This window comes from Ovis aries, chromosome 3, assembly GCF_016772045.2.
Source record: "Ovis aries strain OAR_USU_Benz2616 breed Rambouillet chromosome 3, ARS-UI_Ramb_v3.0, whole genome shotgun sequence".
NCBI lineage: Eukaryota > Metazoa > Chordata > Mammalia > Artiodactyla > Bovidae > Ovis > Ovis aries.
In genome coordinates, this window is record NC_056056.1 from 180993498 (window position 1) to 181017344 (window position 23847).

Consider the following 23847-nt stretch of genomic DNA (forward strand, 5'->3'; position numbering starts at 1 on the left):
AGTTAGGGGCAGTTTTGATCAGACCTAAGATGCTGGTTGTAACAGAATGAGAAGCAAGTGACACTCCCAGGACAAGCCAGGAGAGAGTGAGGGAAGGAGAAAGATGGGCTGGGGGAAAGAAATATAAAGGACACACGCAAGCTAATAAAGGGATTCCTTGTAATCCAAAATTCAAATCTAACTGGGCATCCTGTGTTTAGTCTCTAATAAGAGTGGAGACAGAGGGAAGAGACTGAATTCCTCATAAAAATAGATGAGAATTATTTTGCTGTTGATGTGGATTTTTTAAAATTTTTATTTATTTATTTTTATTTTCAGCTGTGCTGAATCTTCACTGCTGCTTGGCCTTCTCTCTAGTTGCAGTGCGTGGGCTTCCCGTTACGGTGGCCTCTCTTGTTTTGGAGCACTAGCTCTAGAGAGTGTGGGTTTCAGTTGCTGCCCATGGGCTCAGTAGATGCAACTCCAGGTTCCAGAGCACAGGCTAAGTTGCCCCAAGGCAGGTGAGACCTTCCCAGACCAAGGACTGAACCCTTGTCTCCTGAGCTGGCAGGCAGATTCTTTACCACTGAGCCACCAGGGAAGCCCTGCTGCAGCTAAGTCGCTTCAGTCGTGTCTGACTCTGTGCGACCCCAGAGACGGCAGCCCACCAGGCTCTTCTGTCCCTGGGATTCTCCAGGCAAGAACACTGGAGTGGGTTGCCATTTCCTTCTCCAATGCATGAGAGTGAAAAGTGAAAGTGAAGTTGCTCAGTTGTGTCTGACTTCGCGATCCCATGGACTGCAGCCCACCAGGCTCCTCCATCCATCGGATTTTCCAGGCAAGAGTACTGGAGTGGGGTGCCATCGCCTTCTCTGAGGGAAGCCCTAGATGAGCACTATTAAGAGCTTATGCCTGTCAGGCCCTGCTCCATTGATTTAGGGGATTGCAACCCCTTCAGACAAATTCTACCTTTATCATATTCTTTTCTGTGTGTGGGGAAACTAAAGCACAGAGAGGTTATATGACTCACTCCAGGTCAACCAACCAGTGGGTGGCAGAGGCAGGATTCAAACCTTGGCCCTGTAGCTTAGAAGAAAAAAAAAAGCCAGTCATTCAGTTGTGTCTGGCTTTCTGAGGTCCCATCATAGAGATCCCATGAGCCTACCAGGCTCCTCTGTCCATGGAATTCTCCAGGCAAGAATATTGGAGTGAATATTGCTAATTCCTTCTCCAGGGGATCTTCCCAACCCAAGGACTAAACCTGGGTCTCCTACATTTAAAGTGGGTTCTTTACTGTCCGAGCCACCAGGGAAGCCCTGGAATTTAGAATCTGCCCTCAAAAGCAAGGTCTCTCACCAGAATGTCCACCTGTGAATGCAAAATGATCCATATTGCTTGGCAAGACAGAAAAAAATTACAAAATGAGCAGGTTTGGCAGGGCGGGAGGGTGGGGGGGGGGGGCGGGTAGGGGCAGGGGATACTGAGCCAGAGCCAAGCAGAAAAACATGTTTTTACTTCTTTAAGTGTAAGTAAGTGAAAGTCTCTCAGTCGTGTCTGATTCTTGCGACCCTATGGAATATACAGTCCATGGAACTCTCCACGCCAGAATACTGGAGTGGGTAGCCTTTCCCTTCTCCAGAGGATCTTTCCAACCCAGGGATTGAACCCAGATCTTCCTGCATTGCAGGCAGATTCTTTACCAGCTGAGCCACAAGGGAAGCCCAAGAATACCAGAATGAGTAACCTATCCCTACTCCAGTGGATCTTCCCAACCCAAGAATCAACCCAGGATCTCCTGCATTGCAAGCAGATTCTTTACCAACTGAACTATCAGAGTAACCCTTTTATCTCTTTGGGAGCTAAATATTAAGGGTGTGGGTTCTCACTCACTGATGTCTTGAGATACCTTGCAAGTAGGACCATGTATTCTTCACCTGTCTGCCCCTGAGAAGCCAGCCCAGAGCTGTACACATGAGTAAGGGACCACCGAGGAGTTGTCATGACTGAGATCTCCAGGAAGCTGTCCCTGAGATGGAAGGAGACACACAAAGGACCTACTGGGGTGTGACAACACAGCGGAGAGGGAGAAGCAGAGCTGAACAGGAGCCGTTAGGTTTTCCAGACCTGGATAAACATCTACCAGCCTACAGGGAGCTCCAGAGCAAAAAGGCCCTGCTGAAAGAGCCCCACAATGGACAGAAATGACCAGGCCCTCGGGCTCTCGTGGTGTTGGCTCATGATGTTTTCCTAATAGACTTTACTTTTTAGAGAGGGTATCCCTGGTGGCCCAGTGGTAAGGAATCTGCCAGCCAATGCAGGAGACATGGGTTCAATCCCTGGGTCAGGAAGATCCCCTGGAGAAGGAAATGGAAACCCGCTCCAGTATTCTTGCCTGGGAAAACCCATGGACAGAGGAGCCTGGCAAGCTACAGTCCATGAGGTGGCAAAGAGTCAGACACAACTTAGCAACTAAACCACAACAATTTTTTTCAAGAAATATTAGGTTCACAGCAAAATCAAGCAGGAAGTACAAAGATTTCTGATATATCCCCTATCCCACATATGCACAGTGGCCCCCACTAGCCACATCTCTGGTTCACCAGAGTACATTTGTTATAATTGATATATATAATCAATTACACCCATCCAAAGTTCATCTACAGTCCATGGGGTCGAAAAGAGTTGGACATGATTGAGTAACTAACACACACCTTGGTGTTGAACATTCTATGGGTTTGGAAAAAGGTGGAATGACATGTGTCCCCATTATGGTATCATACAGAGTACTTGCACTGCTCAAAAAACTCTCCATGCTCCGCCTATTCATCTCTCCCTACCTCCTGACTCTAAGCAGCAACCGATCCTTTGACTGCATTCATATTTTCGCCTTCTCCAGCATGTCATATAGTTGGAACCACAGTGTGTAGCCTCTTCAGTTCAGTTGAATTCAGTTCAGCTGCTCAGTCGTGTCTGACTCTTTGTGACCCCATGGACTGCAGTACGTTAGGCTTCCCTGTCCATCACCAATCCCGGAGCTTGCTCAAACTCGTGTCCATCGAGTTGGTGATGCCATCCAACCATCTCATCCTCTGTCATCCCCTTCAGATTGGCTTTCTTTCACTTTGCAATACACACTTCAGTTTCCTCCAAGTCATCTCATGGCTTAGTATCTCAGTTTCTTTTAGCACTAAACAATATTTCCTTTGGCTGTTACATTTGGATGTATCAGTTTATTGTCCATTCACCTACTGAAGAACATCTTGGTTGCTTCCAAGCTTTGGCAATTAGGAGTAAAGCTGTTATAAACATCCATGGGCAGGTTTTTGGTGAACATAAGTTTTCAGTTTCTCTAGGTAGATACCAAGGAGCATGACTGCTGGATCATATGGTAAGAGTACATTTAGTTCTATAAGAAACTGTCAACCTATCTTCCAGAATGACTGTCCCATGCTACTTGCCCACTAGCAATAAATAAGAATTCCTGTTGTTCCACATCCTTGCCAGCATGTGGCGATGTTGGTGTTACGGATTTTCGCCATTCTAATCAGTGTGTAGTGGAATCTCATTGTTTTCATTTGTAATTCCCTAATTACATTTGATGTGGAACATCTTTTTGTATGTTTATTTGCCATCTGTACACTTCCTGGTGGGAGGAATCCGTTCACCTCTTTTACTCATTTTTCAATTCAATTCAGGTCAGTTGCTCAGTCATGTCTGACTCTGTGACCCCATGGACTGCAGCATGCCAGGCTTCTTTGTCCATTACCAACTCCCAGAGCTTGCCCAAACTCATGTCCATCAAGTCAGTGATGCCATTCAACTATCTCATCCTCTGTTGTCCCCTTCTCCTCCTGCCTTCAATCTTTCCCAGCATCAGGGTCTTTTCCAATGAGTCAGTTCTATGCATCAGGTAGCCAAAGTATTGGAGTTTCAGCTTCAGTGTCAGTCCTTTCAATGAATATTCAGGACTGATCTTCTTTAGGATGGACTGGTTGGACCTCCTTGCAGTCCTTGGGTTATTCATTTTCTTCTTCTTATTATTCACTTTCTTATGATTGTTATAAGAGTTATGTGGACCATTTGGATAATGATCCACTATCAAATATGTCTTTTTCAAATAATTTCTCCCAGTCTGTGGCTTGTTTTTTCATTCTCTTGAGCAAGTACTCTTACACTATTTTGGTGGAAAGTAGTTTTTTAGACATTTTGTTTCTAAAAATATTTGAGAAACATGACCAAAAAGATAGGTATGTAAATGTTTATTGCAACATTATTCATCTTTCAGAAACAGAGACCACATGGAAGCAGCAGTGTGTTCCCTAAGTCTGGGGGGGAGAGGTGTGGATGTGTGTACTCCACCCTGGGGAATACTATATGGCCGTAAAAAGAAAGGCTGGTAAGGAAAGATTTCCAAGATACATTAATTAGAAAAAGCAAGGTCTAGAACAATCGGTTGAGTAGAATCACATTTTTAAGGTGGGGAGCCTGAAGGGAAGTAGTCAATGTAGGCTTAAGTCTATAAATGCAAGGGGAGACAATAAGCGCACACAGCCACCCAAGACTGGGGTTTCCTCTAGTGAGGGCAGGGAATCAGAATATTTTTATTCTGCAGCCTTTTAAACTGATCTTTTAATGTTTATGTGCTACTTGTGTAAAATAAAACCAATATTTAAAAAACATTATGATTGTGTCAAAAGCAAGGGAAGTGAAAAAAAAAAAGTCAAATACCTATTTATTACTATGAAAGCAAACAGAACCATAAGGCCAGGATTCTCAGATTGGATTACATATGTTTTAATGCAGTTGTGGTCTGTTTTCAAAACACATACACCACACATAGGGTTTGAAATTTAACAATAATAGGATGGAAAAGGCAAATGCTAATAACAACAAAAGGCAGGTGGCAGTGTTAATATCAGATTGAACAATATTTAGGACCAATATATTAAATAGAACAAAGAAGGACACTTACAGCAAAAATAAACAACTTTGAAGACACAGTGATCATCAGCTTTTAAAAACTGAACAGCACGCAAGACATGGAAGCAACCCAAATGTCCATCTGCAGAGGAATGGATAAAGAAGAATGTGGTACATATATACGAAGGACTATTACTCATCCACTAAAAAGAATGACATAATGCCATTTGCAGCAACATGGATGGACCCAGAGACTGTCATACTGAGTGAAGTCAGTCAGACAGAGAAGAAGAAATACCATATGACATCCCATATTTGAGGAATCTAAAAGGAAATTATACAAATAAATTTACAAAACAGAAAGAGACCCACAGACTTAGAGAATGAACTTATGATTGCTGGGTGAGGGGAAGGGGTGGAGTTTGGGATGGACATGTCCACACTGTTATATTTAAAATGGATAACCAACAGGGACCTACTGTATAGCACATGGTCTGCTCAAGGTGATATGGCAACCTGGATGGGAGGGGAGTTTGGGGGAAAATGGATACATGTGTATGTATGGCTGAGTCCCTTAACTGTTCACCTGAACCTATCATGACATGATTTGTTAATCAGCCATACCCCAATACAAAATAAAAAATTAAAGAGCTTAAAAAAACCTGAATGGCATAGGACAATCCATAAAGCAAATTCTTATAAATTTAGGAGAATCGGATAAAACTCTCAAATAGCAAATGTACTTATTTCATATTTGGCAGATCCCATAGATAAAATATTTACAAGAATTCAAGAAAGTATCCTGGTACAGGACACACAGTGGATTCTCAACAAAAATGGGTGAATGAGTGAGGGGAATCAATTTAAAAGCTGACAAAGAGCATTCGATTTTATACCAGGCACTTCACTCTCTTAATCTTCCTCACGACCTTGTGAGATGGGCATGGTTATCACCCTATTTTACAGATGAGGAAGCAGAGGCACAGAAAGGGTGGAGATTTGCCTAAAGGTAGTAAGTGGCTGAACAGGGGGTTGAACTTAGGCAATTTAACTACAGAATCAGAGCTACTATCCTCTCCTGCCTCTGGAAATAACTTACATATGACAATAATTAACAAGTGAGATTATATAGGTGAATAAGTTTATTCATAGCTGTATAATATACATATGTGTATATATATACAAATAAAGATTACCTTCTCTTGCTTCTTTTTCTTTTATTCCTAAGGAATAGATAGATAGACAGATCAACTTAGCCACAAGGAAAAGTTTAAAGAAATTTCAGAGAGGAGAATTTTCTATATTGTGATTACATTTTCTGTCACAACGAAAATAAAAATCAGTAATAGGGGGATCAAAGAAGAGTCTTGATTGCTTGCTTATAATTAATCTTAATTGAGAACAATTTCTGGAAGTGAGGGCTTAGACTAAATAAACTTGGCTGAGATGCCTTTGCCAGGCTGAGCGTGATGGACAATGTATAGCTCAGATCTTCAAAGGGTGAAGCCAAGGCAGGATCCAGCATGACTGAGGAGTGACAGGCAGGCCTGGAAAGGTCTGGCTCATCTCTTGACTCAGCTGAGGCTCTGCATCTGCATTAAATCCCGGACTTCTTCCCCAGAATCCTCCATGTGTCTAGAGAAGGCTTCCCTCGTAGCTTGGTAAAGAATCTACCTGCAATGCAGGAGACCTGGGTTCAAGCCCTGGGTCAGGGAGATCCCCTGTCGGGCTGGGGGGCTGCTCCATGGGGGAGGTCCGAGGTGGTCAGAGTCATGTCAGGCTCTGATGATGGGTCACAGGCATCTTTAGGTTCTACAAATTAATTATTATAAATGTGAGTCTCCACACTTTAAATGCTGACATTTTTCTGGGTAATAAGTTTCCCAGCACTCAGCACCAGATCATTCCTGGGTTTCCTCTCCTACACTCTTGTAATATCCAACTGTTGGAAAAATTCCTAATCTTTTGAGGCACAGCTGAAGATCTGTCAGTAAACGTTTTGGGCAATGCATTTCTAGAAAGAACTCTGTACCCAGGACTAATGGTTCAGAAAGATCCTAAGACCGTTATCTTTGACTGTAGAAAATGGTTGGCAGTCTAGAGCAGTCATTTCTAAAGCATTTTATTTAGACTTTAGCCTCTGAGGACTCAATACTATGAGGAATGGCCTTGCTAAGTCATTCTTGTGACGTCCGCTGTTTTGAGATTTGAATAAGAGGAAACAATGTGGTTGGGTGCCTTGTTGATCTGTAGGTCTGGCTGCTTTTCTTCTTTGCGCCATCATCTTCAGGGTGTCTGCCTCAAAGATAATTTATCATGAATCTAAAACTCAGTTTTGAACTTACTTGTCTTGGTGAAATTTTGACATGGCTAAGCTGACGTTTTGCTTCTAATTTATTCACACGAGATATGAACAGTTGGGAGCTATAGTCAGTTTCCTGTGATAATGGAAAAGAATATAAAAAAGAATGTATATGTGGGTATGAGTCACTTTGCTGTACAGTAGAGACTGGTACAACATTGTAAATCAACTATATATGCTTCAATAAAAAGTAAAAAAATACCAAGGAAAAGATGTGACAATTCTCACACTGGAGCTCTTCTTGAAGGATATATCGCCTAAGTGGAATTAAACCACTAAAAAATGAACTAGAATTCTTAAAAGGATCCTGTTCCATGTGAGGAATATTGCTACTCTAAAACTTCTACAGTGATGAGACATAATTAAATCTCCATTCCTGCCTTTTATTGTTATTTCAATTTTAGAAGCTCAAACCATCTATAATATTCTTCCAGAAATTATCAAGCAAATGCACTCTCTTAATATTTGTATTAACCATCAATCTGGTCTCCTAGTCAATGATTTAAAACGCTTATTATTTTTTTCTTCAGAAAATTAACAGCTTTCGCCACTATTAATTAGTGCAGCCTTTTACTTTTGAAATAATAAATATATGTTTATACTTCAAGTGACTGATTCAATTTCAGCATGAAAAGTGTGTAAGCAAACATATTGCAAGGAGAAAAAAGAGAAGTAGATGGAGTAGATACAAATTTTAAAAGATAAAACTATGATAAAATGTTTGGTGACATATCTTGGATGATAAAACAATAAAGAGAGGACTTCCATAGTGGTCTAGTGGTTAAGACTCTGCACTTTCAATGCAGGGGGCTTGGGTTCAATCCCTGGTCAGGGAACTAAGATCCCGCATGCTGCATGGTGTGGCCAAAAAGTTAAAAAAAAAAAAAAAAATATATATATATATATATATATATATATATATATATATGTTTGCAGGGCAGTAGTAGGGATGCAGACACAGAGAACAGACTTGTGAACATAGCAGGGGAAGCAGAGGAATGGACAAATTGAAAGAGTAGCATTGAAACACATATATCACCATATGTAAAATGGATCACCAGTGGGGAGTTTCTGTATGACACAGAGAGCACAACTTGGTGCTCTGTGACATCCTAGGGGGCTGGGATGGGGAGGAAGTGAGGTTCAAGAAGAAGGGGACATATGTACACCTATGGCTGATTCATGTTGATGTATGGCAGAAACCAACACAATATTATAAAGCAATTATCCTCCAATGCTGGAGAGGGTGTGGAGAAAAGGGAACCCTCCTACACTGTTGGTGGGAATGCAAACTAGTACAGCCACTATGGATAACAGTGTGGAGATTCCTTAAAAAATTGCAAATAGAACTACCTTATGACCCAGCAATCCCACTTCTGGGCATACACACCAAGGAAACCAGAATGGAAAGAGACACATGTACCCCAATGTTCATCGCAGCACTGTTTATAATAGCCAGGACATGGAAACAACCTAGATGTCCATCAGCAGATGAATGGATAAGAAAGCTGTGGTACATATACACAATGGAGTATTACTCAGCCGTAAAAAAGAATTCATTTGAATCAGTTCTGATGAGATGGATGAAACTGGAGCCAATTATACTGAGTGAAGTAAGCCAGAAAGAAAAACACCAATACAGTATACTAACACATATATATAGAATTTAGGAAGATGGCAATGACAACCCTGTATGCAAGACAGGAAAAAAGACACAGATGTGTATAACGGACTTTTGGACTCAGAGGGAGAGGGAGAGGGTGGGATGATTTGGGAGAATGGCATTCTAACATGTATACTATCATGTAAGAATTGAATCGCCAGTCTATGTCTGACGCAGGATACAGCATTCTTGGGGCTGGTGCATGGGGATGACCCAGAGAGATGTTATGGGGAGGGAGGTGGGAGGGGGGTTCATGTTTGGGAACGCATGTAAGAATTAAAGATTTTAAAATTTTAAAAAAAATTTAAAAAAAAAAGAGAGAGAGAGAAATTCTAAAGTGATGGACTCTGCCCTAGAGGTCCATGTCACCCCCAAGCCCCAAAAACTCTTTATCTCCCTGGGCCCTTTCTGGTTGAGTCAGCCTTGTGTCTAAGCAACCTCCATCCGAATTTCTCGAGGCACATGCTGAACACTTCCTTAGACTCATGCAAGGCTATTATTTCAAAAGAATCAAATTCTACGGTGGAGAGGAAACCATGGAAAGGTCTGAACTAAGAGGAAGGCTGGCTTTTATTCTGGTCCCTAAGATCTGTGCATATGAAGCTAGGAACTTGGGATGCAAACCTGGACTCACCCTGAAACCTTGACAGGTCCTTGCCAATGGTGATAGCTGACTGGACAGAGGGTAAGCCAGCTACCCAGACCAGGGCTTGGGTCACAGGCTCCCCATGGCTGGGGAGGGCCCCAGCTCAGGCAAGCCACTCTGAACCCAGCCCTCCACACCCACCTCTCCTGCCTTTTGCCTCCTGCCTCCTCCATCAGCACCACCTCTGCCCACTGGCCCTCCATTAGTGGCAGCTCTGAGCCTTGGGCTACACTTGCAGGATTTGTCCATCCAGGTCTCTCTGTGCCCAGTGGTGGGTCCTCCTCTCTCCTTGACTAAGCCGCCTGTGCCCACCCTCCCATTCCTTCCTTCCTCCCACTGCATAGCTGGAGGCAGCGATCCATGCTCCATCCTAAGACCAGCCTTGGCTCTAGGCAGCAGGGATGCACAGGGCCAGAGCAGTTTTTGACCCCATGCAACTCTGTTCTTTTCCTTATTCAGTTCAGTTCAGTCACTCACTAATGTCCAGCTCTTTGTGACCCCATGGACAGGCTTCCCTGTCCATTACCAACTTCCAGAGCTTGCTCAAACTCATGTCCATCATGTCGGTGATGCCATCCAATCATCTCATCCTCTGTCGTCCCCTTCTGCTCCCACTTTAAATCTTTCCTAACATCAGGGTCTTTTCCAAAGAGTTGGTTCTTTGCTTTGGGTGGCCAAAGTATTGGAGTTTCAGCTTCAACATCAGTCCCTTCAATGAATATTCAAGACTAATTTTCTGTAGGATTGACTGACTGGATCTCTTTGCAGTCCAAGGGACTCTCAAGAATCTCCTCCAACAACACAGTTCAAAAGCATCAATTCTTCCAAGTTCAGCTTTCTTTATAATCCAGCTCTCACATCCATACATGACTACTGGAAAAACCATAGCTTTGACTAGGCAAATCTTTGTTGGTAAAGTAATGTCTCTGCTTTTTAATATGCTGTTTAGGTTGGTTATAGCTTTTCTTCCAAGGAGTGAGCGTCTTTTAATTTCATGGCTGCAGTCACCATCTGCAGTGATTTTGGAGCCCAAGAAAATAAAGTCTGTCACTCTTTCCATTATTTCCCCATCTATTGCCATAAAGTGATGGGACTGGATGACATAATCTTAGTTTTCTGAAAGTTGAGTTTTAAACCAACTTTTTCACTCTCCTCTTTCACTCTCATCAAGAGGCTCTTTAGCTCTTCTTCACTTTCTGCCACAAGGGTGGTGTCATCTGCATATCTGAGGTTATTTATATTTCTCCCGGCAATCTTGATTCCAGCTTGTGCTTCATCCAGCATGGCATTTCGCATGATGTACTCTGCACAGAAGTTAAATAAGCAGGGTGACAGTATACAGACTTGACATACTCCTTTTCCTATTTGGAACCAGTCTGTTGTTCCAGAATTCCAAAGAATAGCAAAGAGAGATAAGAAAGGCTTCCTCAGCAGTCAGTGCAAAGAAATAGAGGAAAACAATAGAATGGAAAAGACTAGAGACCTCTTCAAGAAAATTAGAGATACCAAGGGAACATTTCATGCAAAGATGGGCTCGATAAAGGACAGAAATGGTATGGACCTAACAGAAGCAGAAGATATTAAGAAGACGTGGCAAGAATACACAGAAGAACTGTACAAAATAGATCTGAAGATCATGAATGACCAGATAATCATGATGGTGTGATCACTCACACTCACCTAGAGCCAAACATTCTGGAATGTGAAGTCAAGTAGGCCTTAGGAAGCATCGCTATGAACAAAGCTAGCGGAGGTGATGGAATTCCAGTGGAGCTATTTCAAATCCTGAAAGATGATGCTGTGAAAATGCTGCACTCAATATGCCAGGAAATTTGGAAAACTCAGCAGTGCCCACAGGATTGGAAATGGTCAGTTTCACTTCAATCCCAAAGAAAGGCAATGCCAAAGAATGCTCAAACTACTGCACAATTGCACTCATCTCACTGCTAGTAAAGTAATGCTCAAAATTCTCCAAGCCAGGCTTCAGTAATACGTGAACTGTGAACTTCCATTTGTTCAAGCTGGCTTTAGAAAGGCAGAGGAACCAGAGATCAAATTGCCAACATCCGCTGGATCATCAAAAAAGCAAGAGAGTGCCACAAAAACATCTACTTCTGCTTTACTCACTATGCCAAAGCCTTTGATTGTGTGGATCAAATAAACTGTGGAAAATTCTTCAAGAGATGGGAATACCAGACCACCTGACCTGCCTCTTAAGAAACCTGTATGCAGGTCAGGAAGCACCAGTTAGAACTGGACATGGAACAACAGACTGGTTCCAAATAGGAAAAGGAGTACGTCAAGGCTGTATATTGTCACCCTGTTTATTTAACTTATATGTGGAGTACATAATGAGAAACGCTGGGCTGGAAGAAGCACAAGCTTGAATCAAGACTGCCAGGAGAAATATCAATAATCTTATATATGCAGATGAAACCACCCAATGGCAGAGAATGAAGAGGAACTAAAAAACCTCTTGATAAAAGTGAAAGAGGAGAGTGAAAAAGTTGGCTTAAAGCTCAACATTCAGAAAACGAAGATCATGGCATCCGGTCCCATCACTTCATGAGAAATAGATGGGGAAACAGTGGAAACAGTGTCAGACTTTATTTTTTTGCGGGGGGGGGGGGGGGCCAAAATCACTACAGATGGTGATTGCAGCCATGAAATTAAAAGACACTTACTCCTTGGAAGGAAACTTATGACCAGCCTAGATAGCATATTCAAAACCAGAGACATTACTTTGCCAACAAAGGTCCATCTAGTCAAGGCTATGGTTTTTCCTGTGGTCATGTATGGATGTGAGAGTTGGACTGTGAAGAAAGCTGAGCACTGAAGAATTGATGCTTTTGAACTGTGGTGTTGGAAAAGATTGTTGAGAGTCCCTTGGACTGCAAGGAGATCCAACCAGTCCATTCTAAAGGGGATCAGTCCTGGGTGTTCTTTGGAAGGACTGATGCTAAAACTGAAACTGCAATACTTTGGCCACCTCATGTGGTCAAAGTCGACTCATTGGAAAAGACCCTGATTCTGGGAGGGATTGGGGGCAGGAGGAGAAGGGGAAGACAGAGGATGAGATGGCTGGATGGCATCACCAACTCGATGGACATGAGTTTGCGTGAACTCCAGGAGTTGGTGATGGACAGGGAGGCCTGGCGTGCTGCAATTCATAGGGTCGCAAAGAGTTGGACACGACTGAGTGACTGAACTGAACTGAACTGAACTGAACTCCTTGGAAGGAAAGTTATGACCAACTTGGACAGCATATTAAAAAGCAGAGACATTACTTTGTCCACAAAGTTGCATATAGTCAAGGCTATGGTTTTCCAGTAGTCATGTATGGATGTGAGAGTTGGACTATAAGAAAGCTGAGCATGGAAGAATTGATGCCTTTGAACTGTGTTGTTGGAGAAGACTCTTGACAGTCCCTTGGACTGCAAGGAGAACCAACCAGTCTACCCTAAAGGAGATCAGTCCTAGTTGTTCATTGGAAGGACTGATGTTGAAGCTGAAACTCCAAAACTTTGGCCATCTGATGCAAAGAGCTGATTCATTTCAAAATACCCTGATGCTGGGACAGATTGAGGGCAGGAGGAGAAGGGGACAACAGAAGATGAGATGGTTGGATGACATCACCGACTCAATGAACATGGGATTGGGTGAACTCTGGGAGTTGGTGATGGACGGGTAGGCCTGGCATGCTATGGTTCATGGGGTCGCAAATAATCAGACATGACTGAGCAACTGAACTGAACTGTTTTCCATATCCAGTTCTAAATGTTGCTTCTTGACCTGCTTACAGATTTCTCAGAAGGCAGGCCAAATGATCTGGTATTCCCATCTCTTGAAGAATTTTCCAGTTTGTTGTGATCCACACAGTCAAAGGCTTTGGCATAGTCAATAAAGCAAAAGTAGGTGTTTGTCTGGAACTCTCTTGTTTTTTTGATGATCCAGTGGATGATGGCAATTTGATCTCATCCTTGGGTCCAGTCTTATTCCTGAGAGCTAGGAGGCTAGCCTCTGACACCTGAATTCCTGCCTTCTTTCTCATGCTGGAGTCTCTGTCCTAAAAGACTAGAGAATCGTACCTGTCCTGTTCTGCCCCTGCCCAGCTCCTGACATGCTTCTGGTCCCACGCTTGGAAGGAGGACCCCTTTCTACTGAAGATTTCCTCCTGGCCCCCCTCATTAATGAGTGAAAACACGCTTCCTCCTCTATTACTGCTCAGTGCTCTTCTCTGCTTCCCTATCTCTCTCTGCATACATGGCTTCCAAGTTTTGCATTTTACTGATATTTGTGAGTCTTAAAAAAAAGAAAAAACAAGAGAAGCAGTACTAAATTTTTATTTTTAAAGCAGATCAGTTAAAAAAATTATTAACTAAACTTTAGACCAGCTTCTTGACCCTAGGCTCTGACCTCCCTTTTCTTGAAGCATTTTCCTTAGAAATCTTAACTCTCTCTGTCCTGTTGAGATATGTAGACATCATTTTTTAAAAGGCTCTCTCCAGTCTTACAACCCAGAATTGCCTTACTCAAGGACCTGGCTGCTATCCTTTTGAAGTGTCATCCTCAAAGAAGTTGGGTCTCTCTCTCCCAGTTACTGTGCAGAGGTAGGTGCTTGACTGTACTGAGCACCTTACTCCAAATTGTAAAACTACTTTCTGGCCTTTGATAGGAGAAAGCTTGTTTCTTTGGGTAAAGCCAATTAGCAAACTCAGACAGGCCAATGAGCTCCCTCTCTGGAAAACTCTTAAAAAACCTCCCGCCCTTTTTGTTTCAGGAAAATTGAGTTTATATTTGGTTCTAGTCTCTCTCCCCTAGCAACAGTCTTTTTTTTTTTTAATTGGAGGCTAATTACTTTACAATATTGTAGCGGTTTTTGCCATACATCGACATGAATCAGCCATGGGTGTATATGTGTTCCCCATCCTGAACCCCCCTCCACCACCCTCCCATCCCATCCCTCAGGGTCATCCCAGTGCACCGGCCCTGAGTACCCTGTCTCATGCATCGAACCTGGACTGGCGATCTGTTTCACATATGATAATATACATTTTCAATGCTATTCTCTAAAATCATCCCACCCTTGCATTCTCCCACAGAGTCCAAAGGGCTGCTCTTTACATCTGTGTCTCTTTTGCTGTCTCACGTACAGGGTTATCATTACCATCTTTCCAAATTCCATATATGTGTGTTAATATACTGTATTGGTGTTTTTCTTTCTGACTTACTTCACTCTGTATAATAGGTTCCAGTTTCATCCACCTCATTAGAACTGATTCAAATGCATTCGTTTTAATGGCTGAGTAATATTCCATTTTGTATGTGTACCACAGCTTTCTTATCCATTCGTCTGCTGATGGACATCTAGGTTGCTTCCATGTCCTGGCTATTATAAACAGTGCTGTGATGAATATTGCAGTACACTTGTCTCTTTCAATTCTGGTTTCCTCAGTGTGTATGCCTACCAGTGGGATTGCTGGGTTATATGGTAGTTCTATTTCCAGTTTTTTAAGGAATCGCCACACTGTTCTCCATAGTGGCTATACTAGTTTGCATTCCCACCAACAGTGTAAGAGGGTTCCCTTTTCTCTACACCTTCTCCAGCATTTATAGTTTGTAGACTTTTTGATAGCAGCCATTCTGACTGTCGTGAGATGGTACCTCATTGTGGTTTTGATTTGCATTTCTCTGACAATGAGTGATGTTGAGCATCTTTTCATGTGTTTGTTAGCCATCTGTATGTCTTCTTTGGAGAAATGTCTCTTTAGTTCTTTGGCCCACTTTTTGATTGGGTCGTTTATTTTTCTGGAATTGAGCTGCAGGAGTTGCTTGTACATTTTTGAGATTAATTCTTTGTCAGTTGCTTCATTTGCTATTATTTTCTCCCATTCTGAAGGCTGTCTTTTCACCTTGCTTATAATTTCCTTTGTTGTGAAAAAACTTTTAAGCTTAATTAGGTCCCATTTGTTTAAGTTTGCTTTTATTTCCATTACTCTGGGAGGTGGGTCATAGAGGATCCTGCTGTGATCTATGTCAGAGAGTCTTTTGTCTATGTTTTCCTCTAGGAGTTTTATGCCGGGAGCCAGTGTGAGGAATCCCGCCCGTGACAAGGTCATGAGGAAGGAAGCTGACATACGCAAGGCGTGCTCAGACTTCAGGGGCCCCTCTGGAAATTCCTAAGCATGTACCCCAACAAAAATCTGCCGGCTTTTGTGCTCTGCTTTTCCACTCTTCTGACATTTTCTGGAAAAAGTCAATTCAGGGCTTTAGTCTTCTGCATTTGAAAGAGTGTTTCAATCCAAATACCCCTCTGATGTCTTTCTAGCCTGCCTGCAGCACTCGTACAGCTGCGCTGTGTGATTGTTTGAGGCCTCCTGACCGCAGGAGGCACAGGAAGCTTAAAACATCCTAGGAATGTAGGGGCTTCCGAGGAGTCAAAATCTTTAGAATAGGACTGATTAAAGGTTTCATTTGTTGAGTCAATATTTGCTGCCAAATTTTCACATCCTTTATTTGTAGATATAGTTGGTATACAGAAATGCAAGTAGTAGACCTGGTATTAGCAACATTAGATCTTTGAGTTAAGTACCTTCTTTGTTATATCCCACTGCACCTTTGTTCTATAGAGATGTAACTTTAGTGCTTTAAGGAGATGTAGATTAAAGAAAAACACTTCAGGGGAAACAAAATTAACATTCATTAAGGAAGAGAGCCAAAAAGTGTTAACAAGCCTCTTGGCCAGAAGATAATGTAAATCACCTGAGACCTTTTGTATACAAAATGATGTATAGAAAGAGTCTGAGCTGCGAACGCTACATAATTTTGTGTTACCCATTGATCTCTGTGTTTTATCAAAAGTATAAAAGGCCTTCTGAACAATAAAGGATGGGGCCAGTTTCTCGGACCAGTTTCTCGAACTAGTCTCTCGGCCTGGTTTCTTGGGGCTCTGGCTCCCCCGTGTCTCTCTCTCTCTTTCTTCTTCTCTCTCTTTCCCTCTCTCTGCTCTTTACTTTAACTTCAGGCTGAATCTCCACCTGGGGCGCGGAGGCTCACCAGGTCTACTTACTTGCCCTGGCTGTTAAGACCCACGAGAAAGGGAGCTTAAGGCGAGGCACCCTTAGATATTCAAGCGGGCGCCGGTGGCCCAACGTAGATGGTGCAAATTCCTTGTCTGGAATTTTATTGGTCTTCCAGGTAAACCAAGCTATTCAGCCCTCTTCCTCCACTTAATCTTCTTACTACACTATAGTTTCTTAATCTAATCTTATATTAATAAATAAACAAGTCTTTCCACGCCAACGCCGTCCACCCTTCGAATTCCCTGGATCCACCGGGGCTGGACCCCGGCAGTTTTATAGTTTCTGGCCTTACATCTAGATCTTTAATCCATTTTGAGTTTGTTTTTGTGTGTGGTGTTAGAAAGTGTTCTAGTTTCATTCTTTTACAAGTGGTTGACCAGTTTTCCCAGCACCACTTGTTAAAGAGATTGTCTTTTCTCCATTGTATATTCTTTCCTTCTTTGTCAAAGATAAGGTGTCCATAGGTGCGTGGATTTACCTCTGGGCATTCTATTTTGTTCCATTGATCTATATTTCTGTCTTTGTGCCAGTACCGTACTGTCTTAGTGATTATAGCTTTGTAGTACAGCCTGAAGTCAGGCAGGTTAATTCCTCCAGTTCCATTTTTCTTTCTCAAGATTGCTTTGGCTATTCAAGTTTTTTTGTATTTCCATACAAATTGTGAAATTATTTGTTCTAGTTCTCTGAAAAATATCATTCATTGGTAACTTGATAGGGATTGCATTGAATCTATAGATTGCTTTGGATAGCATACTCATTTTCATTATATTGATTCTTCTGATCCATGAAGATGGTATATTTCTCCATCTGTTTGTGTCCTTTTTGATTTCTTTCATCAGTGTTTTATAGTTTTTTATATACAGGTCTTTTGTTCCTTTAGGTAGATTTATTTCTAAGTATTTTATTCTTTTTGTTGCAGTGGTGAATCTTGCAACAAAATTTATCTTTCTGTTTTGTCATTGTTACTGTATAGGAATGCAAGGGATTTCTGTGTGTTAATTTTATATCCTGCAACTTTATTATATTCATTGATTGCTGCTGCTGCTGCTAGGTTGCTTCAGTTATGGCTGACTGTGCGACCCCAGAGACGGCAGCTCACCAGGCTCCCCCGTCCCTGGGATTCTCCAGGCAAGAACACTGGAGTGGGTTGCCATTTCCTTCTCCAATGCATGAGAGTGAAAAGTGAAAGTGAAGTCACTCAGTCACATCCAACTCTCAGTGACCCCATGGACTGCAGCCTACCAGGCTCCTCCACCCATGGACTGTCCTGGCAAGAGTACTGGAGTGGGTTGCCATTGCCTTCTCCATATTCATTGATTAGGTCTAGTCATTTTCTGATGGAGTTTTTAGGGTCTTCTGTGTAGAGGATCATATCATCTGCAAACAGTGAGCGTTTTACTTTTTCTTTTCCAATCTGGATTTCTTTTATTTCTTTTTCTTCTCTGATTGCTGTGGCTAAAACTTCCAAAACTATGTTGAATAGTAGTGGTGAAAGTGGGCACCCTTGTCTTGTTCCTGACTTTAGGGGAAACGCTTTCAATTTTTCACCATTGAGGATAATGTTTGCTGTGGATTTGTCATATATGGCTTTTATTATATTGAGGTATGTCCCTTCTATTCCTGCTTTCTGGAGTGTTTTTATCATAAATGGATGTTGAATTTCATCAAAGGCTTTCTCTGCATCTATTGAGATAATCATATGGTTTTTATCTTCCAATTTGTTAATGTGGTGTATCACATTGATTGATTTGTGAATATTGAAGAATCCTTGCATCCCTGGGATAAAGCCCACTTGGTCATGATGTATGATCTTTTTAATATGTTATTAGATTGTGTTTGCTAGAATTTTGTTAAGGATTTTTGCATCTATGTTCATCAGTGATATTGGCCTGTAGTTTTCTTTTTTGTGTGGCATCTTTGTCTGGTTTTGATATTAGGGTGATGGTGGCCTCATAGAATGAGTTTGGAAGTTTACCTTCCTCTGCAATTTTCTGGAAGAGTTTAAGTAGGATAGGTGTTAGCTCTTTTCTAAATTTTTGATAAAATTCAGCTGTGAAGCCATCTGGTCCTGGGCTTTTGTTTTCTGGAAGATTTCTGATTACAGTTTCAATTTCCATGCTTATGATGGGTCTGTTAAGATTTTCTATTTCTTCCTGGTTCAGTTTTGGAAAGTTATACTTTTCTAAGAATTTGTCCATTTCTTCCAAGTTGTCCATTTTATTGGCATATAGTTGCTGATAGTAGTCTCTTATGATCATTTGTATTCCTGTGTTATCTGTTGTGATTTCTCCATTTTCATTTCTAATTTTGTTGATTTAATTCTTCTCCCTTTGTTTATTGATGAGTCTGGCTAATGGTTTGTCTATTTTATTTATCTTCCCAAAGAACCAGCTTTGGGCTTTGTTGATTTTTGCTATGGTCTCTTTTGTTTCTTTTGCATTTATTTCTGCCCTAATTTTTATGATTTGTTTCCTTCTACTAACCCCAGGGTTCTTAATTTCTTCCTTTTCTATTGCTTTAGGTGTAGAGTTAGGTTATTTATTTGACTTTTCTCTTGTTTCTTGAGGTAAGCCTGTACTGCTATGAACCTTCCCCTTAGCACTGCTTTTACTGAGTCCTATAGGTTTTGGCTTGTTTTCTTTTCATTTTCATTCATTTCTATGCATATTTTGATTTTTTAAAAATTTCTTCTGTGGTTTGTTGGTTATTCAGAAGCGTGTTGTTTAGCCTCCATATGTTGATATTTTTAATAGTTTTTTTTTTTCCTGTAGTTGATATCTAATCTTACTGCATTGTGATCAGAAAAGACATTTTGAATGATTTCAATGTTTTTGAATTTACCAAGGCTCGATTTATGGCCCAGGATGTGATCTATCCTGGAGAAGGTTCTGTGTGTGCTTGAGAGAAAGGTGAAATTCACTGTTTTGGGGTGAAATGTCCTATAGATATCAATTAGGTCTAACTGGCCTATTGTATCATTTAAAGTTTGTGTTTCCTTGCTAATTTTCTGTTTAGTTGGTCTATCCATAGGTATGAGTGGGTTATTAAATTCTCCCACTATTATTGTGTTACTGTTAATTTCCCCTTTCATACTTGTTAGCATTTGCCTTACATATTGCAGTGCTCTGATGTTGGGTGTATATATATTTATAGTTGTTATATCTTCTTGTATTGACCCTTTGATCATTATGTAGTGTCTTTCTTTGTCTCTTTACACAGCCTTTATTTCAAAGTCTATTTTATCTGATATGAGTATTGCTACTCCTGCTTTCTTTTGGTCTCCATTTGCATGAAATATCTTTTCCAGCCCTTCACTTTCAGTCAGTACTTAAGGGTCTTGTTTTTGTATCCACTCAGCCAGTCTTTGTCTTTTGGTTGGGGCATTCAACCCATTTACATTTGAGGTAATTATTGATAAGTATGATCCCATTGCCATGTACTTTGTTGTTCTGGGTTCAAGTTTATACACTTTTTCTGTGTTTCCTGTCTAGAGAAGATCCTTTAGCATTTGTTGGAGAGCTGGTTTGGTGGTGCTGAATTCTCTGAGCTTTTGTGTGTCTGGAAAGCTTTTGATTTCTCCTTCATATTTGAATGAGATCCTTGCTGGGTACAGTAATCTGTAGGTTTTTCTCTTTCATCACTTTAAGTATGTCCTGCCATTCCCTTCTGGCCTGAAGAGTTTCTATTGAAAGATCAGCTGTTATCAGCTGGAATCCCCTTGTGCGTTATTTGTTGTTTTTCCCTTGCTGTTTTTAATATTTGTTCTTTGTGTTTGATCTTTGTTAATTTGATTGATATGTGTCTTGGGGTGTCTCACCTTGGGTTTATCCTGTTTGGGACTCTCTGGGTTTCTTGGACTTGGGTGACTATTTCCTTCCCCATTTTAGGGAAGTTTTCAACTATTATCCCCTCAAGTATTTTCTCATGACTTTCTGTCTTCTTCTTCTGGGACTCCTATGATTTGAATGTTGGGGTGTTTGACATCGTCCCAGAGGTCTCTGAGGTTGTCCTCATTTCTTTTAATTCTTTTTTCCTCTCTACTTCATTTATTTCCACCATTCTCTCTTCCACCTCACTTATCCTATCTTCTTCCTCAGTTATTCTGGTTCCCTCCAGAGTGTTTTTGATCTCAGTTATTGCATTATTAATTATTGATTGACTCTTTTTTATTTCTTCTAGGTCCTTGTTAAACATTTCTTGCATCTTCTCAATCCTTATCTCCAGGCTATTTATCTGTAACTCCGTTTTTTAAAAAATTTTATTTATTTTTTTATTTTACTTTACAATGCTGTATTGGTTTTGCCATACATTGACATGAATCCGCCACGGGTGTACGTGAGTTCCCAATCCTGAATGCCCCTCCCACCACTCTCCCCATATCATCTCTCTGGGTCATCCCAGTGCACCAGCCCCAAGCATCCTGTATCCTGTATCGAACCTAGACTGGCGATTCGTTTCTTTCATGATAGTATACATATTTCAATGCCATTTTCCCAAATCATCCCACCCTCTCCCTCTCCCAGAGTCCAAAAGTCTGTTCTATACATCTGTGTGTCTTTTTCTGTCTCACATACAGGGTTATCATTACCATCTTTCTAAATTCCATATATATGTGTTAGTATACTGTATTGGTGTTTTTCTTTCTGGCTTACTTCACTCTGAATAACCGAGTTTATAAGTTTCATCCACCTCATTACAACGGATTCAAATGTATTCTTTTTAATGGCTGAGTAATACTCCATTGTGTATATGTACCACACCTTTCTTATCCATTTGTCTGCTGATGGACATCTAGGTTGCTTCCATGTCCTGGCTATTATAAACAGTGCTGCAGTGAACATTGAGGTACACTTGTCTCTTTCAATTCTGGTTTCCTCAGTGTGTATGCCCAGCAGTGGGATTGCTGGGTCATAAGGCAGTTCAATTTCCAGTTTTTTAAGGAATCACCACACTGTTTTCCATAGTGGCTGTACTAGTTTGCATTCCCACCAACAGTGTAAGAGGGTTCCCTTTTCTCCACACCCTCTCCAGCATTTATTAAAAATATGGAATGCGTCACAATTTTGCATATCATCCTTGCACAGGGGCCATGCTAATCTTCTCTGTATCGTTCCAATTTTAGTATATGTGCTGCTGAAGCGAGCACTGTAATTCCATTTTTTTTTTCAAGATTTTGAATCATTTTACTATCATTATTCTGAATTATTTTTCAAGTAGACTCTCTATCTCCCCCTCTTTTGTTTGGTTTGGTGGTCATTTATCATGTTCCTTTACTTGCTAAGTATTTCTCTGTCTTTTCGTCTTGTTTATATTGCTATGTTTGGGATGGCCTTTCTATATTCTGGCAGTTTGTGTTTCCTCTTTATTGTGGAGGTTCCTCCCTGTGGGTGAGGTTGGATGAGTGGCTTGTCAGGGTTTCCTGGTTAGGGAAGCTTACATTGGTGTTCTGGTGGATGGAGCTGAATTTCTCCTCTCTGGAATGCAATGAAGTGTCCAGTAGTGAGTTTTTAGGTGTCTATAGGTTTGGTGTGACTTTGGGAAACCTGAATATTAAAGCTCAGGGCTATGTTCCTGCATTGCTGGAGAATTTGCATGGTATGTCTAGCTCTGGAACTTGTTGGCTCTTGGGTGGAGCTTGGTTTCAGTGTAGGTATGGAGGCTTTTGGATGAGCTCCTATCGATTAATGTTCCCTGGGGTCAGGAGTTTTCTGGTATTTTCAGGTTTTGGATTTAAGCCTCCTGCCTCAGGTTTTCAGTCTTATTCTTACAGTAGCCTCAAGACTTCTCCATCCATACAGCACGAATGATAAAACATTTAGGTTAATGGAGGAAAGATTCTCACAGTGAGGGAACCCAGAGAGGTTCCCAGATTTACATGGAGAAGAGAAGAAGGAGGAGGGAGATAGAGGTGACCAGGAGGAGGAGAGTGGGAATCAAAAGAGGAGAGAGAAATCTAGCCAGTAATCAAATCCCTATGTGCTCTCCACAGCCTGGAACATCCAGAGAGGTTCATGGAGTTACACAGAGAAGAGAAGAGGGGGGAGGGAGATAGAGGTGACCAGGAGGAGAAGAGGGGGGATCAAAAGGAGAGAGACCAATCTAGCCAGTAATCAGTTCCCTAAGTGTTCTCCACAGCCTGGAATACCCAAAGAGATTCACAAAGTTGGGTAGGGAAGAGAGGGGGGAGGGAGGAGAGAGAGGTGACCTAGGGGAGAAAAAGGAGAATCAAAAGGGTGAGAGGGCAATCAAGCCAGCAATCACATTTCTAAGTAAAAATGCGTACTGAAGATTGGATTCTTAAAGGTACAAAATTTAAAATAAATACCAAAAAGCAAAGATTAAAAATCTAGAGTAGAGGTTAGACTCTCAAAAATACAATATTTAAAAAACAAAACAGAATCACGAAAATTATTTTTAAATATATGAAGTTTGCTTTAAAAATAGGGTCTTTTTTGGCAAGGTAATAGTAGGTTATAAAAATGAAAATTAAAGGAGTAATAAAGGACTTAAAATTTAAAATTTTTTTTAAATGATAATAGTAAAAACATACACAGGAATTTCTCCAGAGCTGTTGTGGGCAGTGTGTGGTCAGTTTAGTTTCAGATAGTTCCTTGTTCCAGCTTATACTTTTTCAAGGCCTTTAGGCCCCTTCCAATGTAGTTGGTGCCAACTACATGTTTTTAATCTGTTGCACCTGCCACTTCAAAAGCAGTTCCTTCTATTTTGGCTTCTTCTGTTTGCAAGTCTCTTTAGTGTCTAATTTCTGTCCTGACACAAGGGGGCGAAGGTGGTCACTTATTTAGGCTCACTTGTTCAGTGATGCTGTGGGGAGGGAGGAACACTGCAAACAAATATCACTGGTGTGTGTGGGGAGTGCTCGCAGTGTCTCGGCCACACTGGGTTTGCCCCCACTCATGGCATGTGTGCTTTCCCAGTCTACACTGCTCAGGCTCCAGGTTGCTCTGCAGGGGGACTGTCTAAAGTGGGCCCTGGGTGGCGTGCACTTCCCGGGTCTAAGCCACTCAGGTTTAGGTTCTCAGGTACTTCACAAAGGCGCAGACTCGGTTGGGCCTGTGTTTTCCGCCTTTCCCAAGTCCGAGCAGCTCAGGTGACCTGATGCTTGGTGAACACACTCTCCCCAGGTGGGGTGGTGAGTCTTATCACCTCCCCCGTCCCAGCTGCTCAGCTTCCTGGG

At 41.5% G+C, this 23847-nt stretch overlaps 1 non-coding gene across 1 annotated transcript; it reads right to left on the minus strand.

The window, feature by feature from the left end:
• Positions 1-21691: 21691 nt before the first annotated feature.
• Positions 21692-21798, minus strand: LOC114114150 (U6 spliceosomal RNA). The gene has a single exon (XR_003588989.1). It is a non-coding gene; the product is annotated as a U6 spliceosomal RNA (small nuclear RNA).
• Between the last annotated feature and the right edge of the window lie 2049 nt (positions 21799-23847).